Below are 16475 nucleotides of genomic sequence, written 5' to 3' on the forward strand. Positions count from 1 at the left end.
GCATGCTCAATGGTGAAATCTTGTTGAAAGCAAACTCTCACCTCCATTGCATCCAAGTACACTGATTTGGCACCTCTGTCCAACTCGTCTGACTGCGTTGATCTCCAATTCTACGCTGGTGGCTACATGCAACAACTCATCAAAGTACATGTCTAGATCTAGTCAGACTTGGTTCTTTGACTTCACCTCGGTGAGTGTGCCAATAGATGGGATCACATGTGTGCACATAATGACATCCATGCTTTTGAACACCCGTGCATGTCAAGTCTACAAACTGGTGATGAGCTACGATAGTTCCTCATAGTTCTGGATCTGAATCCAGATGCGTGCCTTCAACTCTACCACCTTTGGCTTCATCATCTCTGCAAATGAAATGGGGCTCCTTTGTACCTCATTGTACATGTTTGCATGTGATTGACAATGGTGTGCAGATTTGAAAACATGTGTGCTCTCTTAGCACAGTGCTGCTACCAACCGTTGAGATGGAAAACTGACTTATGCATGGTGATGAATCTGGAATAAAACATCTACATGACTGTCTCAAGGGATGATACACCATCCAATATCTCTCTCTTCAACTCTGCTCTGGTGGATGATGTAACTTGTTCTCCTCCCTGCTTGGTTGCTTGTAACTCCTTAGCCATGCGCTCCTTCTCTACTATCAAGAATCGGAAAATCAAGTTGGTGGCTTCGAGAGATGCTCTGGTAGAATCAACTAATGCTATTGGATTCTTGCAAACATTAGATATAATCACTCATTCTTCAAACTGCGCAGGAGATATGTGAAAATTCGGAGTAGGCACTCTGCGTGACTACACAACTTTGTGTTGTGACTTGTTGAAAGATATGGTGTGCATCTCTGCTTTCATATCATCTTCAAGGATATCTGTGTCTCCTTGATATCTTGGGACTTGCTTTTCTTCTAGATCTTGTGAAGCCGGTGGGTTGACCTCTTGGTTCTAAGGCATGAGGTTAATATCCTGATTTGACTCTGGTTGCACCATATTCGTATCCATCTTTTCTAGCATCTGTTCAATATCTTGAGCTAAGTCTTGCTCCTGCAACTACTCACCCTGTCTGCTCTATGCCAGCTACTCAGATGAGTCTATAACCTGTATGGGTGCAGTTTCATCAATCTGTACATGATACGCCCCTTGCTGTGCTTGTTTCTGTTGTGCTTCCTTCTCTCTTCTGCGCAGCTCTTATTCTTCCCGGAGTTGTTGATTCAACTCCTACAACTCCTACAACTCCTTTTCTATTTCCTTCATCTTTTGTTTCTTTCTTACCCTTTGCGTAATCCTCTTGTCGCCTCTTAGCCTCAATCTCCAAAGCTTATTTCATCACAAGTGGATCTTCTTTGAACTTGCAACTTTGTTCTGCCTCTGTGTTGTCAACAAACTTTCTCTTGCCTTTGTCACACGTAGGTTTGCTACCCTCTGCTGCTATTAACGATGCTGCTCTCTGAGATTTTTCTTCCCTCTACTTTGCTAACCACTCTACAAATATTCCAACCGGTTCACTGAGCCTAGAGGAGTGACAACAGTATCTCCATGGGTCCTCCTCAGGCCAATGACATGCCCCGTGGATCCAAGTAAATTTAACTCTCACACAGTGGTCCTTCACCAAGCATTGGAGGTCATACGGATTGAAACTTTTGGTGTCGAAGGTGAATCTTTTGAACTCCTTTCTATCGGCCTCAACATGCTTGATATTCTGTATCTCACACAACCCGATTTGCAAAGGAAGAGCAAGCCAGGGTGCCTTCTTCTTCCTGTACAGTCTCGCTAACCAATCTGCTATGTCGATCAATGCCTCCATTACTTCCTGCGACTTCAAGGTGGATCTTGATCAAATATCGTTTTCTACACTGGGGTGACAAAGTGGTTTGACAACTGTGTGGTAACTTCACGAAAGCTTCATTCAGAGAACAATCTACAATAAGTGTGCATAGAGGTTTCTGAATGTGTCCATGCCCAAATCAAGCCTGGGAACAACTAATGAGCATAGACTACATCCAGAATATAAGCAGACATGTATATCTATGCTTACTAACCTTTGGGTGGATGCCAGGATTCTAACACTTGTTCCTTCAACCTAAGAGCCAACATGTCAGATTAGTTGCAATGTCTTCCTTCACTGGCCAGTTGGTCAAACACAACCACCCAAATCTACGGGAAGGTCTCTGTTCTCCCTTGGCTGTATAAGTGGCATGCAAAGATGACCAAGAGATAATATGCCTTTTGCAGTATCTTCGTCTTGTAAACCTGGTTGGGTTTTCTCCACTGACTCTTTCACCCAACTCTTCAAGATATCTCTTGAGTTTTCACTGTTGCTGGGTTTACTGAAGGGTTTATCCATTGTGATCATCGGTTGTGGCAAGTGATACATCTCCTAAAAATCCTTTTCCTTGAAGGTAGAAAGATGTGTTCTACTAGCACTAATCAACATCATCATCTCAGAATGAGTGTGTGAGACAATCTAGTGGATCATATCTATGCATGAAAATGCGGGATAACTGCATGCAATCCGATACAAGGCAGACTTGTGAATATTGACATAGACCCTGCAGTCTTCCAGATTTTCATCAAATGTGCCTGAGAAGGTGTCATTGATATCCTGCCATTTCATATGATTTCCTTGTCCTTGAACAACTTGGTGTCTTCATAGATAGGCAAGATCATAGACACTTATTCAACTGCATCTCTAGTTGCACTTTTGACAGTGTCCTTTGACCCTGCTCTCTTGGAGGACATTGACCCTGAACTGCTGAGAGATGGATGAACACTTATGATACCTAGAGACATAAAAATGCTCATGGCAAGAAATCTATCAGTGAAAACTCACGCAACTTTGAGGACCGACATGCAACATACTCGGGTCACTGACTGGGAAGATTGCGCAATTTTCATTGGGAGGCTGACTTCCAAAACTGCACAAGGCACAGTCTGGGATATCAGGAGGTTGAATGACTGCTAGAAATGTGCAATGCACAGTCTATCCTAGCATGTTGAGGATTGAAACTATGCAATGTGTAGTTTCAGTCAACAATGACATGCAAACCCAAAAAACTGCATTGCACAATTCCTAGGGTCAACAGGGCACTCCCTCCCAAAATTGCACAAACTAAGCCTGGAGGCCAGTGCTGGGCCAAATTTGTGCATTTTTTGGAGGGAGGGTAGACCCTTCACTCTTAGAAATGTGCATTGCTACCTGAGCGTTGTAGTGGCTACAACAACCCTCCAAAATTTTGCCTTAGCCTCTTTTGGAGCCTCCCTACCAACCTTACACAACACTTTGTCTTGCTTCGTCAAGTACTCAAGCTTCAAGTGTTTTCCTCGCACAAAGGCAGCTTATCGATCATAGTTGATCCATTCCCCTCACAGGCTGCTCACTCAGACATGGTCCAACTACAAGATGAGCAACTTCCCCTTGAAAATTCCACATTTCTAGAGGACAACTAGCCTTCCCTCCAAGAATTTCACAATCCTCTCTGATAGCCTGCTTGGCTCCAGGATTACTCAATCTTGCCAACCAACCCTCCTAGCAGGATTTGTGCAAGTTTTCCTACTAGCAGGCTGTTCAACCTAGGATTTGCACAAATTTGGGTAGTAGTTAGTTGCTTTGCCCAGAAATTGTGCAAATCTCCTGGGAAGCCATCCCATATCCCAACTAGAAATGTGCATTTTTCTCTAGTAGTCGAGTTGTCTCTTGCACGTGCAACTGAGTTGATTGGTTCCCTCTGGGATTGAGAAAAGTAGACTTGTATGCATGGGTTGATTCTCCCAAGGAAGCATGCGAAGGCATCCCTTGTTTTAGGGATCTATGTTTAGCAATTGGAGGTTACATGAAAGGAGCAATTCCTAAACCTCCCACCAAGTGTCACTTCCCCTAAATTCATGGCATACACATCACAACCTCAATGTCATCAAAACTCATCAATCGAATGCTTTAGAGCTCATTCATCACATCAACCTTGCAGTTCTGACATCCCACATCATATCTACGAGTAATTGGCACATTCAACTTGTTAGCCTCCTGTTGCAACAGGGTTTCATCTTTCATGATTGACATTTTTACATGCCAAATATGTCATACTTTGCAAGCTGCAGTGTTCCATATTTCCACAAGAAAGCCATGAAGTGTGCTAGTCCAAATGCCACTGCTGATTCCAATTTTGATGAGTTGTTCCAGTTTTGAAGAGTTTTCATTTAAGGGAGGTCCAAACAGTCTAATCTTGGTCTCCCTAGGTTTCAATTTCCTGTTTTAGAATATAGAGAATGATATCTGTCCAAACAGTTTAATCTTGGCAGATCTGTAGATAGGTAGAGAATCAAAGGGACCCAACTGCTTAATCTGGGCCTTGGCAAAAATAAGTGTAGATTTAGATAGGAAATCATTCAAAAGAAAAATTGTAAATCAGGGTCTGCAAGTCTAAGTGCACCCAAACCAAAAAGAAGAAAAAATGTTAGGAAAGTAGGTCGGGTAGGTAGATGTGAGGTTGCAGAATGATGATTTATGATCAATTTTGTGTTACAAAGTGCTTCATCTTTACAGATCACAGTGCAGGCAGTTTTCATTCAAAGGAGCTCAAAGGTGGACATCACTAACTCCCCCTTCTTCTAATTCCCTCAAGTCACTTACTAACTTCCCAAAGAGGTCAAGATCTACTTGATTCCTCTTAGTTTCATCATCATCCATATTAGTTGCCTTGGTGAAGATCTGCTTCACTGAAGGATTTTATTTCTTTTCTATTTCTTTTCCCCAAAATTAGCCTAAGGTCCCTAACCTTAGCGCCTGCTTATCATCTCCATATTAACTACTAACTCTAGTATATAACTCCCTATTAGTTTTCCCCTTCCCCTACTAAAACTATGTATATAAAATTCCCCTATGTAAATCTCCCCTCCCTGGCAATATAGCCATATTTTTTCCAAGTCCGGGAAAAAATGGTCCACCTGGGGCTGTTTTTAGCCCATACAAGTCATAGCAAGAGTTAGATGACACCTGGTCATGCTAACAACCTCTCCCCTAGCCCTAAAAACCCTCAAAAATCCTCTTTTCCGCCCCCTTACCTTAAGTTTTGGGCAGAAATTGTTAAAACCCATGCGCATTAAACCCATGTTTTACCCCTTATCCCTAAGCCCCAACTGTAAATACATTAACCCACCCATTTTAAACCCCATAACCCACTTTCCCTAAGTCTACAACCCCCGCTGCGCATTATTAAAAATGAAATATCCCTTGTATATTCCCCTCCCTAACTTCCCGCCGCCTCACCCTTCCCGCCAACCGTCCGATCGTCCTGCGCCCAGATCAATGGTTGACGGGCCGTCCCATCTCCGAACAGCCCGAAATTTAGTGTCCGGGAGATGGGTGGTATTCCCGCCGTACCTCCCGCCACGCGTCACCTCCTGGGGTGTGGCGGAGCCCCCTCTGACAAAACCGCTCATGCCCAAAGGCGGTGCGCCCCAAAACCGGAAACCACCCCTGCTCGGTGACGTCACCTGCTTGCGTCACCCCCTGCCCAGTCACCATGACACGTCACCCGCTTGCGTGGACCTCCTGCCACTGTACCGTCGAGTCACCTGCCACGTGTCCTACCACATCATCAGAGCCGCTGTACTGCCACGTCACCTCCGTACGTGATGATGTCATCCTGTTGATGTCATCCCACCACATCATCATGCTGACGTCATTCTGCTGACGTCATCTGCCGTACAAAGTCATGTCATGCTGATGTCATCAGCATTTTTAACGCAAAGGGCGAAAATCGCACTCCGGAGCCCTGGAATCAGTTTCTGGGGCAGGTTTTGATGAGCGATTTGCGCCGCTCATCGCTGGATAAATTAGGCCTGAATGGGGAATCTTTAAGGAATCTTTTCATTATGCAGCCCCCAGCAAGCCCGAAAGGCGCCGAATGACCCATTTTTCTTCACGAAGCTTGCCATAAGGAGCAAAAGACAGTTCTGGAGGAAACAGAGGCTGAACAACGGCCATTAATTTGTGATTAGACCCACAGCTAAGGAAAACAGTGGCCCAATTTATTGTCAAAGAGTATCAGAGGAAGAAGAAGAGCCAAAGAGTATCAGTCAGATTTTTTAGGGGCTCGAAGCACCTGAACATTGATGAGCCCCCCAAAAAGTCAAATCAAGAGGTGTAAGCCTGTCCTTACCCTCAAATCACAGTTAAAGCTTTAAATACAGGCAGACAACAAAGAAGTAGAAACCCATACACATTTATTTCAGAAAACACTGCACCAAGCCACCAAGGACAACATCATTTACTTAGTTTTGATACGGTGGCCCTCAGCGCAGCCAAAGATATTTTCATGCATTTATTTCAGATAGGATTAGGTCAAATTAATCATTCTTTAGGACCTGTTTAGGTCAAGATGTAATAAAGGCAGTTGTAAAGAGTTTTTCCCTATATATACCGCCCTCTACATTGTTACAAGGGTTGGCTAATTGAGAATTTTCACTAGAGACTCACATTGTATACCTGATTTTTTTCTATAATCAAAGATTGCTGAAGCAAACTGTCTGTTGTAAATGAATGTTTTGAAGATCTGAAGATGGAATCCTTGTGTTGCAGTCTGAAGCAATAAGTGCATCTTACCTCTGTTTATTGTTTACCACTATCTAAATAGCAGAAAGAAAGAATAGCTTAGAATTTGTTTAAGTACACTCTATGCTCAATTTCTGCTGTTTCTTTATGTTTTCCTCTAAATGAATAGGTTATGAATATGAATTCCTCCTGGCTCATATTTACCCCGATTCACCTGTGTTGGCCAATTATCTAGGGATTCTTCGCTGCCCCTAGGTAGAGCTCTGTTACCCCCATCTGTTAAGCTGATTGAGAGATTCTTAACTGCCTCTCATTACTTAGCATTCTTTCCATCATTTAAACCTGAGATATTGTTTCATGCGCAGCTATCTTGCTCCATTGTCCTCTCTTGTGACAGAAGTAATGCACCAGCAGTTCTCCTCCTCGACTCCACGCCCAATGGTTTGAAACTTCCAGACTATGCCTTGCCTCTCTGTCTGAAAACATCAATTTTCCCACCAAAAACAAAACAAAAACCCTCTGAACTCAAAACCTAGCCTAAAATCCTTTTCAACAAAGCTAAATCTGAAAGAGAGAGCCCTCTCTGATTGCAGGTTGGCTAGAACCTGTAGTCCAAAGTTGGTCTGTGGTTACCTCGGCCGTATCCTTTTCACGAAGAAGGTAAGAAAGCTCCGCTGAGACCATAAATCAAACTTTCCAATTGCTGTTTATCTCTTTAAACTACAGATGAAGCCTGAATGTCAGCCAGGAAGCCTTTGAAACTGTTTTTTGCTTTGCATTAACAGGAGTAAATAAATGCTGCTTCAGTCAATCTTCATGCTAGTTTTAAGTTACAAATAAGCTGTCCCAAGTTTTAATTAGTCCCTTGTTGATTACAAAAACATTCCCAGGAAAAATACCCAAAAAATAATTCGGAAGCTGGCTCCCAAGAAAAATCCACGATATACAAGGTCAAATCCAGATCCCAACCCTCCAGCTGTTTTTGAAAACCATAACATAATCTCGAAAATCCTTAGGAAGCAAGAAAGACAGGAAAATTTTGCTGATTTGAGCCCTGAAACAGCTTACCCTAGCTGTATTCCGACTCTTGTCAAGGTTTTGTTCCGTTCAACCCCTATTTCCCCTAGTTCATCATCTACATCTCGAACTCCTCCTTCCACACCTTCATTTGTTGCATATAGTACCGCTACTGTTGTTTCCAGCGTTCCAGTTACTCCTGTGATCCCCGTTACTCCAGTTGTTCCACTTATCTCCGTTGTTCCACTTATACCTGTTGTTCCACTTATACCTGCCAATATGGCTAATAGATATGCACCCCTGCAATTACCTACTAATGCTGGGGCTTTACCTCAGGAGTACCAATCTAAAATTACCTATTTTGATAGCACCGGTCCTTTCACAGCCATTCAACATACCAAAAAGATGCAAGACTATTTTGAAAACTATGAGATAGATGATGATAGCGTAAGAATGAGAATTTTTGTTCAGAGTTTAACAGGTGATGTAAGAACTTGGTTCAGATCACTTGCTGCAAATTCCATAACAACCCCAAATGAGCTTTACCAATCCTTTACCAACAGATGGGAGAAAAAGAAAGACCCCTTGCACATACTAGCTGAATATGATACGATTAAACGAGGTCCTCAAGAGACTGTTTTGGAGTACTGTGCAAGATTCAATAATGTATATAACGCAATACCACAGAACTTAAGGCCTCCACCTGACCTTGCCTTGTACAAATTTCCCGATGGATTCGACCCGGATATGGCATACCAGTTAAAAGAAAGAGCTCCTCAGACCCTTGCGAACATGCAAAATGTTGCTGTTAGCATAGAAGTCAATTTAATTGCCAAAAGAAACAGAGCTAGAATGGAAAGGAGAACCACCTTTAAGGAAGAACCCTCAGCTTTTGATCAAAAGCTTGATGCTATCATCAATGGCCTGCAAAGGCTGGGAGAAAGAGTAGAAAATGTTGAGAGAAAATCATCATGGGAAGGACAGTAGTCCAATACCATAAGGAACCCAAATTTTAGGAAAACGCAGAACACAAATGCTGGTAGGACTAACCAAGACCATGATATAAGACCCCCTTTCCAAGATAATTATGTTGAAGGATCTATTTCCAGTGAACCCATAGAGGACACTCACATGAACTTAATGGATCTAAAGGGCGAGCACCAAACTGTCCTGTCCCAAGAAGACCAAAAAGAACCCGATTACAATCAGTTTCAGACTAGGTCTGGCAAGTCTTTTGATTTTAAACAAGGTTATGATACTGCTGTGTATGAAGTACACAAACAATATAAGCTGAGAACTAGGACCATTGACATTTCCGAACCTAGCAAAGCAAAGGATGGCAAACAACCCAACAAGATTAAAGGCAAGGCTGTCATACCAGAACCAGCTGATATACCTGTTCCAAACCCACATCAAGTGACTGTAGAAGACATAACAAACCTGCAGCCTTCCAAACATCAGCCTTTGCCACCTCCTTCCTCGAAAGAAAGCTCGAACAGGGTTCCAAAAAACTTTCCTGAAACTGTAAAACCGCAAGCAAAAACTTCCCATAACGCTGATAAACAAGAGCGAAACGCAGACAATTCAAATGAAACAGAAAAAACTGCCATTATCAATACCAAGACTCCATTGGAAAAACCATTTAATTTAGAGGCAGAAATAGCTAAGTTGAAAATATCCATTCCCCTCTCAGAACTTGCCAAACACGATGTATATAGGCAACAAATTCAAAGGTCACTTCAAATGCCAGAGGTCAAGGATGATGTAAATGTTTTGGATGATTCCCCAGAGCTGCTGTTTGGCCCAGAAGTTAATGGAAAATCAACACATGGACCTGTCCCACCCTTTTATGTCAGTTTGCATATACATGACAAAGTTTTGCACAACGCTATGTTTGACTCAGGGGTATCTCACAATCTTATGCCCAAAGCAGTTATGGAAAAACTGAATCTTGATGTTACAAGACCTTATAAAGATTTATACTCATTTGACTCAAGTCAAGTGAAATGTCTAGGCCTCATCAAAGATTTGTGTGTCTCCTTAGTCCAATATCCCAACAAGACCATCCTCATGGATGTAGTGGTTGCTGACATTCCACCAAAGTACGGTATGCTCCTGTCAAGATCATGGGGAGCAAAGCTTCAAGGATCCCTTCAATTAGACCTTTCCTATGCCACCATTTCAGTCTTTGGGCAACCAAAGAGACTGTATAGAGAAACACTCATGAAATATGTGGTAAGTAGTGAGAGCAAGCCTGAAAATTTTCCCATTTACTCAATCCACTATGATATGGATTCCTTTATTTTGTTTAATGATGATACAAATTCTCCAATTGATAATGAGCCCTTTACTCTAGAGAAACAAGCCCACATCAACGATGAATCAGTTTCACACACTAATGAAACTGTCACAACAGCTAATGTAACCAGCATACCAAAAGAACTGTCCCAAACAGAAGTTTCGAATCTGCTAAATCCTAAGCTGACTGACACTTTAGGCATCAACCACAAGCAGGAAATCACATGGTATTTAGAATTTGATGGCTCTGTTAACAAGTTAGGAGCAGGGGCATGTCTCTGGATTCACAATACATATAACAACCATGCAGAAGGTCATGCCTACAGACTGAATTTTAAATGCACAAATAACATGGCAAAATATGAGGCTCTGTTGCTAGGCCTTAAACTCCTCAAAGCTCTAGGAGCTGCAAAAGTGTTTATTTTAGGAGACTCTGATTTAATCATACAACAGATGAAAGGCAATTTTGTAACCAATGACAACAGAATGAGAGCCTATAGGACTGCCGCTACTAATATACTCCAGGCATTCGCTGAATTCAAGCTTGACAAGATTTCTAGAAATCACAACATTCATGCACACAGCCTAGCCACCTTTGCTAGTACATGCAAGCTTCCTTTTGACCCAAACCATCACTTCACAGCTGAAATAAAACATAGGCCCGCTGTCCCAAATAACGTTAAAGATTGGCAAGTGTTCGAAAATGTTGCCCAGATTAATAATTTCCTCACCCTTGAGCATGAGTTTGCGAATATTAACATCGACATGGATGCTATGAATGGCTCCCAACACCAAACAAATGAAAATCAGCAAGATGTAACAGCTGCAACAGCCAAGCAAATCCTGAAACCAACTATTTTTGACAAAGAAAACATACAACAGCTAAAACAACTACACTTGGAAGAAGTAGCCAAAACAGAGGCAGAGATCATTGACTTAAAGGATAATTTTCTACCTGCTGGCCTAACCCCATTAGAAGACATGTTTGATGCTAATGACGTGCCCAGAAAGCCAAAATTGCAGCCCATAAACACTGATATAGAGGAACACAACATTGGGACAGCAGAGAAGCCAAAAATGATCAAACTGTCCAAAAATTTACCACCTGATCAAAAGCCCAAGTACATTGATTTGTTCAAAGAGTTCCAGGATGTATTTGCTTGGAGCTATGAGGATTTGAAATCCTATGACACTTCAGTGATCCAACACACAATCCCCTTAAAACCAAACCAGAAACCCTTCAAGCAAAAACTTAGAAGAATTAACCCTATGCTTCTTCCCCCGATTGAGAAGGAAGTAAAGAGGATGTTTGAAGCAGGCATCATAGCACCTATCAGATTTTCTGAATGGGTGTCCAATCTTGTTCCTACGAGAAAAAAGACAGGTGAAATTAGACTTTGTGTAGATCTCAGGAATTTAAACCAAGTCTCCTTAAAAGACCATTACCCTTTGCCCAAAATGGACCACATTCTACAAAGAGTAGTGGGATCATCTAGAATCTCTTTGCTAGATGGTTTTTCAGGTTTCAACCAAATACTTGTTCACCCGGACGACCAAGACAAAACAGCTTTTACCACACCGTGGGGAACATTTAAGTATGTAAAGATGCCATTTAGTCTTAAAAACGCTGGTGCTACCTTTCAACAAGCAATGGATATTGCTTTGGCCAAAGAAATACATGACTTCCTAGTTGTCTACGTTGATGACTTAACCCCATTTTCCAAATCTGATGAAGAACACCTCAAGCATCTCAGGCAAATTTTCATAACATGTAGCAAATATGGCATTTCCTTGAACCCCAAGAAGTCTTTGTTTGGCCTCAAAGAAGGCAAATTACTTGGCCACATCATATCAAAGGATGGGATCAGAATTGATCCTGAAAGAATACAAGCCATCCTCCAAATCCCATTTCCAAGAAACATTAAAGAGCTACAAGCATTTCTTAGGAAAATCAACTTCTTGAGAAGATTTATTCCAAATCTAGCTGAGCTGATAAGATTGTTAAGCAACATGTTAAAGAAGGATGCCAAGGTAAAATGGTCTCTTGAAACCAAGCAAGCATTTGAGAGTATCAAATCGGCCTTAACACAAACCCCTGTCCTAACTAGCCCACAGTTTGACAAGGATTTTATCATATTTTCATTTGCATCTGATCACACTATAGCCGCTGTCCTTTTGTAAAAGGATGAATAGGGAGCTGAAAAACCAATCGCTTTTTTAGCAGAGCCTTAAGAGATGCCCCTTTGAAGTACCCAATAATGGAAAAGCAGGTCTACGCACTTGTTAAGGCCATCAAGGATTTCAGAGTGTACATCTTATATTCACATGTGATTGCCTATGTCCCACATGCTGCTGTAAAGGACATATTGACTCAAGAGGGATTAGAAGGCAAAAGAGGCAAGTGGATTGCAAATATCCTTGAATATGACATAGAAATAAAACCAACCAAGTTGATAAAGGGACAAGGTTTAGCTAAACTGATGTCTGAAACAAATTTTCAAGCCTTAGAGATTAACCAGCTGGACAATGAACCGGAGCTGGCGACTCCACAGATCAGTGAAATCTTTTCAAAATCCCCATGGTATGCTGATATATGCTTTGTATTGTTAAACCTGTGTGCTCCCCCAGGATTGTCCAGAACCAAGAAAATATTTTTGAAAATGAAGGCTTTAAAGTTTTGTGTTATAGATGGTGCATTATTTTGGAGAAATCATGAAGGTATATTGCTTAATTGTTTAACCATGAATGAAACTAACAATGTCATGAAAGAATTCCATGCAGGTGACTGTGGAGGACATCTATATTGGAAATCCACTGCTGATAAAATTTTAAGGGCTGGTTTTTATTGGCCCTCTCTTTTTGCAGATCTAAAGAAGTTTGCCATGTCATGTCACAAATGCCAAATTTTTGAGGGCAAGAGAAAGCTGTTACCCCTGTCCCTTAAACCCATCTCAACCGAACAACCTTTTCAACAATGGGGTCTTGACTTCATTGGAGAAATCCATCCCTCTTCCTTAGGCCAGCACAAATGGATCCTAACAGCCACCGACTATTTCACTAAGTGGGTTGAAGCCATTCCCTGTAGACAAGCCAATGACACCATCATTATCCAATTCCTTGAGTGCAATATCCTTTCTAGATTTGGCTGCCCTGATAAAATCATCACTGGCAATGCCGCTGCCTTTAAGTTCAAAAAGATGATCAATTTTTGCCACAGATTTCATATTACCTTGGGCCACTCCACGGCCTATTATCCTCAAGGTAATGGCTTGGCTGAATCATCTAACAAAAGCCTCATCAACATCATAAAGAAAGTGCTGGAAGAAAACAAGAAGAACTGGCACAAAAAACTGGTAAATGCCCTATGGGCAGACAGACTTTCAAGCAAAAGATCAATTGGGATGAGCCCTTATGAGCTCGTATACGGCATGGAGGCTAGATTTCCTTCAACCCTGGGCATTCCTACTATCAAACTGTTACAAGAGATTCAGGCTGAACCAAATGACATCCAAAGAAGAATCAATTAGACCATCCATCTGCAGCAAACCAGAGAACAAGTTTATGACAGAGCTCAAATTGTGCAAGAAAAGCTCAAAAAGATGTTTAGAAAGCTAAGGCTGAGGATTTCAATGTTGGTGACAAAGTTCTAAGATGGGACTCACGAAGGGAAGACAAGGGCAAACATGCCAAGTTTGATTTTTTATGGAGAGGTCCATTGATTATTTCCGCTATTCAGGGAAATAACACTTATTTTCTCAGATCTGTAGAGGACGGCACAGCCGAAGAAGGCCCTGTCAATGGCCGTATGCTAAAACATTACCATGACCCATTTTAAGGGACACAATGCAGTTTTGTATATATCTTTGTACAGTCTTATTTGTATATATTAGCACTCTGTTTTTATTTTGTATAAGCAGGCCGATTGTTGAAGAAGCAGTAGTAAATTTGTGAAGGCACAACCAAAACAAATGTTCCAGTTTTAAAGGCTCTGTCTCTGCACCAATTTCAGCAAAACAGCAAAAGGAAAACTATTACATTACAAGCAATTCATGGTAGAAAATAACTATTTGCAGTCATTGTGCATAATTATCAAGCACGCAGAAGAAAGCAGGCGATGCTGCACATTTCACAGTAATTCAGTTGAGGAGGAGGTTGTTCATAGTTCAAAGTTTATATTTTTAGCAGCCAGAACAAATGTTTCCAGTCTACATGAACCACAGAAGATCAAGGCAGTCTTACCTGCTGTTCTTGGTCTTTCACAAGGAAAAGCCATCCCCAAGTGGAGCCACTGTTAGCCTCCTGTTGCAACAGGGTTTCATCTTTCATGATTGACATTTTTACATGCCAAATATGTCATACTTTGCAAGCTGCAGTGTTCCATATTTCCACAAGAAAGCCATGAAGTGTGCTAGTCCAAATGCCACTGTTGATTCCAATTTTGATAAGTTGTTCCAGTTTTGAAGAGTTTTCATTTAAGGGAGGTCCAAACAGTCTAATCTTGGTCTCCCTAGGTTTCAATTTCCTGTTTTAGAATATAGAGAATGATATCTGTCCAAACAGTTTAATCTTGGCAGATCTGTAGATAGGTAGAGAATCAAAGGGACCCAACTGCTTAATCTGGGCCCTGGCAGAAATAAGTGTAGATTTAGATAGGAAATCATTCAAAAGAAAAATTGTAAATCAGGGTCTGCAAGTCTAAGTGCACCCAAACCAAAAAGAAGAAAAAATGTTAGGAAAGTAGGCCGGGTAGGTAGCTGTGAGGTTGCAGAATGATGATTTATGATCAATTTTGTGTTACAAAGTGCTTCATCTTTACAGATCACAGTGCAGACAGTTTTCATTCAAAGGAGCTCAAAGGTGGACATCACTAACTCCCCCTTCTTCTAATTCCCTAAAGTCACTTACTAACTTCCCAAAGAGGTCAAGATCTGCTTGATTCCTCTTAGTTTCATCATCATCTATATCAGTTGCCTTGGTGAACATCTGCTTCACTCAAGGATTTTATTTCTTTTCAATTTCTTTTCCCCAAAATTAGCCTAAGGTCCCTAACCTTAGCGCCTGCTTATCATCTCCATATTAACTACTAACTCTAGTATATAACTCCCTATTAGTTTTCCCCTTCCCCTACTAAAACTATGTATATAAAATTCCCCTATGTAAATATCCCCTCCCTGGCAATATAGCCATATTTTTTCCAAGTCCGGGAAAAAATGGTCCACCTGGGGCTGTTTCTAGCCCATCCGAGTCATAGCAGGAGTTAGATGACACCTGGTCATGCTAACAACCTCTCCCCTAGCCCTAAAAACCCTCAAAAATCCTCTTTTCCGCCCCCTTACCTTAAGTTTTGGGCAGAAATTGTTAAAACCCGCACGCATTAAACCCATGTTTTACCCCTTATCCCTAAGCCCCAACTATAAATACATTAACCCGCCCATTTTAAACCCCATAACCCACTTTCCCTAAGTCTACAACCCCCGCCGCGCATTATTAAAAATGGAATATCCCTTGTATATTCCCCTCCCTAACTTCCCACCGCCTCACCCTTCCTGCCAACTGTCCGATCGTCTTGCGCCCAGATCAACAGTTGACGGGCCGTCCCATCTCCAAACCGCCCGAAGGTTAGCGTCCGGGAGATGGGTGGTATTCTCGCCGTACCTCCCACCACGCGTCGCCTCTTGGGCTGTGGTGGAGCCCCCTCTGACAAAACCGCTCATGCCCAAAGGCGGTGCGCCCCAAAACCAGAAACCTCCCCTGCCTGGTGACATCACCTGCTTGCGTCACCCCCTACCCAGTCACCATGACACATCACCCGCCTGCGTGGACCTCCTGCCACTGTATCGCCGAGTCACCTGCCACGTGTCCTGCCACATCATCAGAGCCGCCGTACTACCACGTCACCTCCGTACGTGATGACGTCATCATGCTAACGTCATCCCGACATGTCATCATGCTGATGTCATCCACCGTACAAAGTCATGTCATGCTGACATCATGCTGATGTCATGCTGATGTCATCAACATTTTTAGCGCGAAGGGCGAAAATCGCACTTCGGAGCCCCGGAATCAGTTTCTAAGGCAGTTTTTGATGAGCGATTTGTGCCTCATCGCTGGATCAATTAGGCCTGAATGGGGAATCTTTAAGGAATCTTTTCATTATGCAGCCCCTAGCAAGTCCGAAAGGCGCCGAATGACCCATTTTTCTTCACGAAGCTTGCCGTAAGGAGCAGAAGATAGTTCTGGAGGAAACAAAGGCCGAACATCGGCCATTAATTTGTGATTACACCCATAGCTAAGGAAAACAGCGGCCCAATTTATTGTCAAAGAGTATCAGAGGAAGAAGAAGAGCCAAAGAGTATCAGTCAAGATTTTTTAGGGGCTCGAAGCACCTGAACATTGATGAGCCCCCCAGAAAGTCAAATCAAGAGGCGTAAGCCTATCCTTGCCCTCAAATCACAGTTAAAGCTTTAAATACAGGTAGACAACAAAGAAGCAGAAACCCATACACATTTATTTCAGAAAACACTACACCAAGCCACCGAGGACAACATCATTTACTCAGTTTTGATACGGCGGCCCTCAGCGCAGCCAAAGATATT

Source organism: Pinus tabuliformis, chromosome 8, assembly GCF_031772625.1.
Source record: "Pinus tabuliformis cultivar Carrire ecotype Pingquan chromosome 8, CPIR1, whole genome shotgun sequence".
Classification (NCBI taxonomy): domain Eukaryota; kingdom Viridiplantae; phylum Streptophyta; class Pinopsida; order Pinales; family Pinaceae; genus Pinus; species Pinus tabuliformis.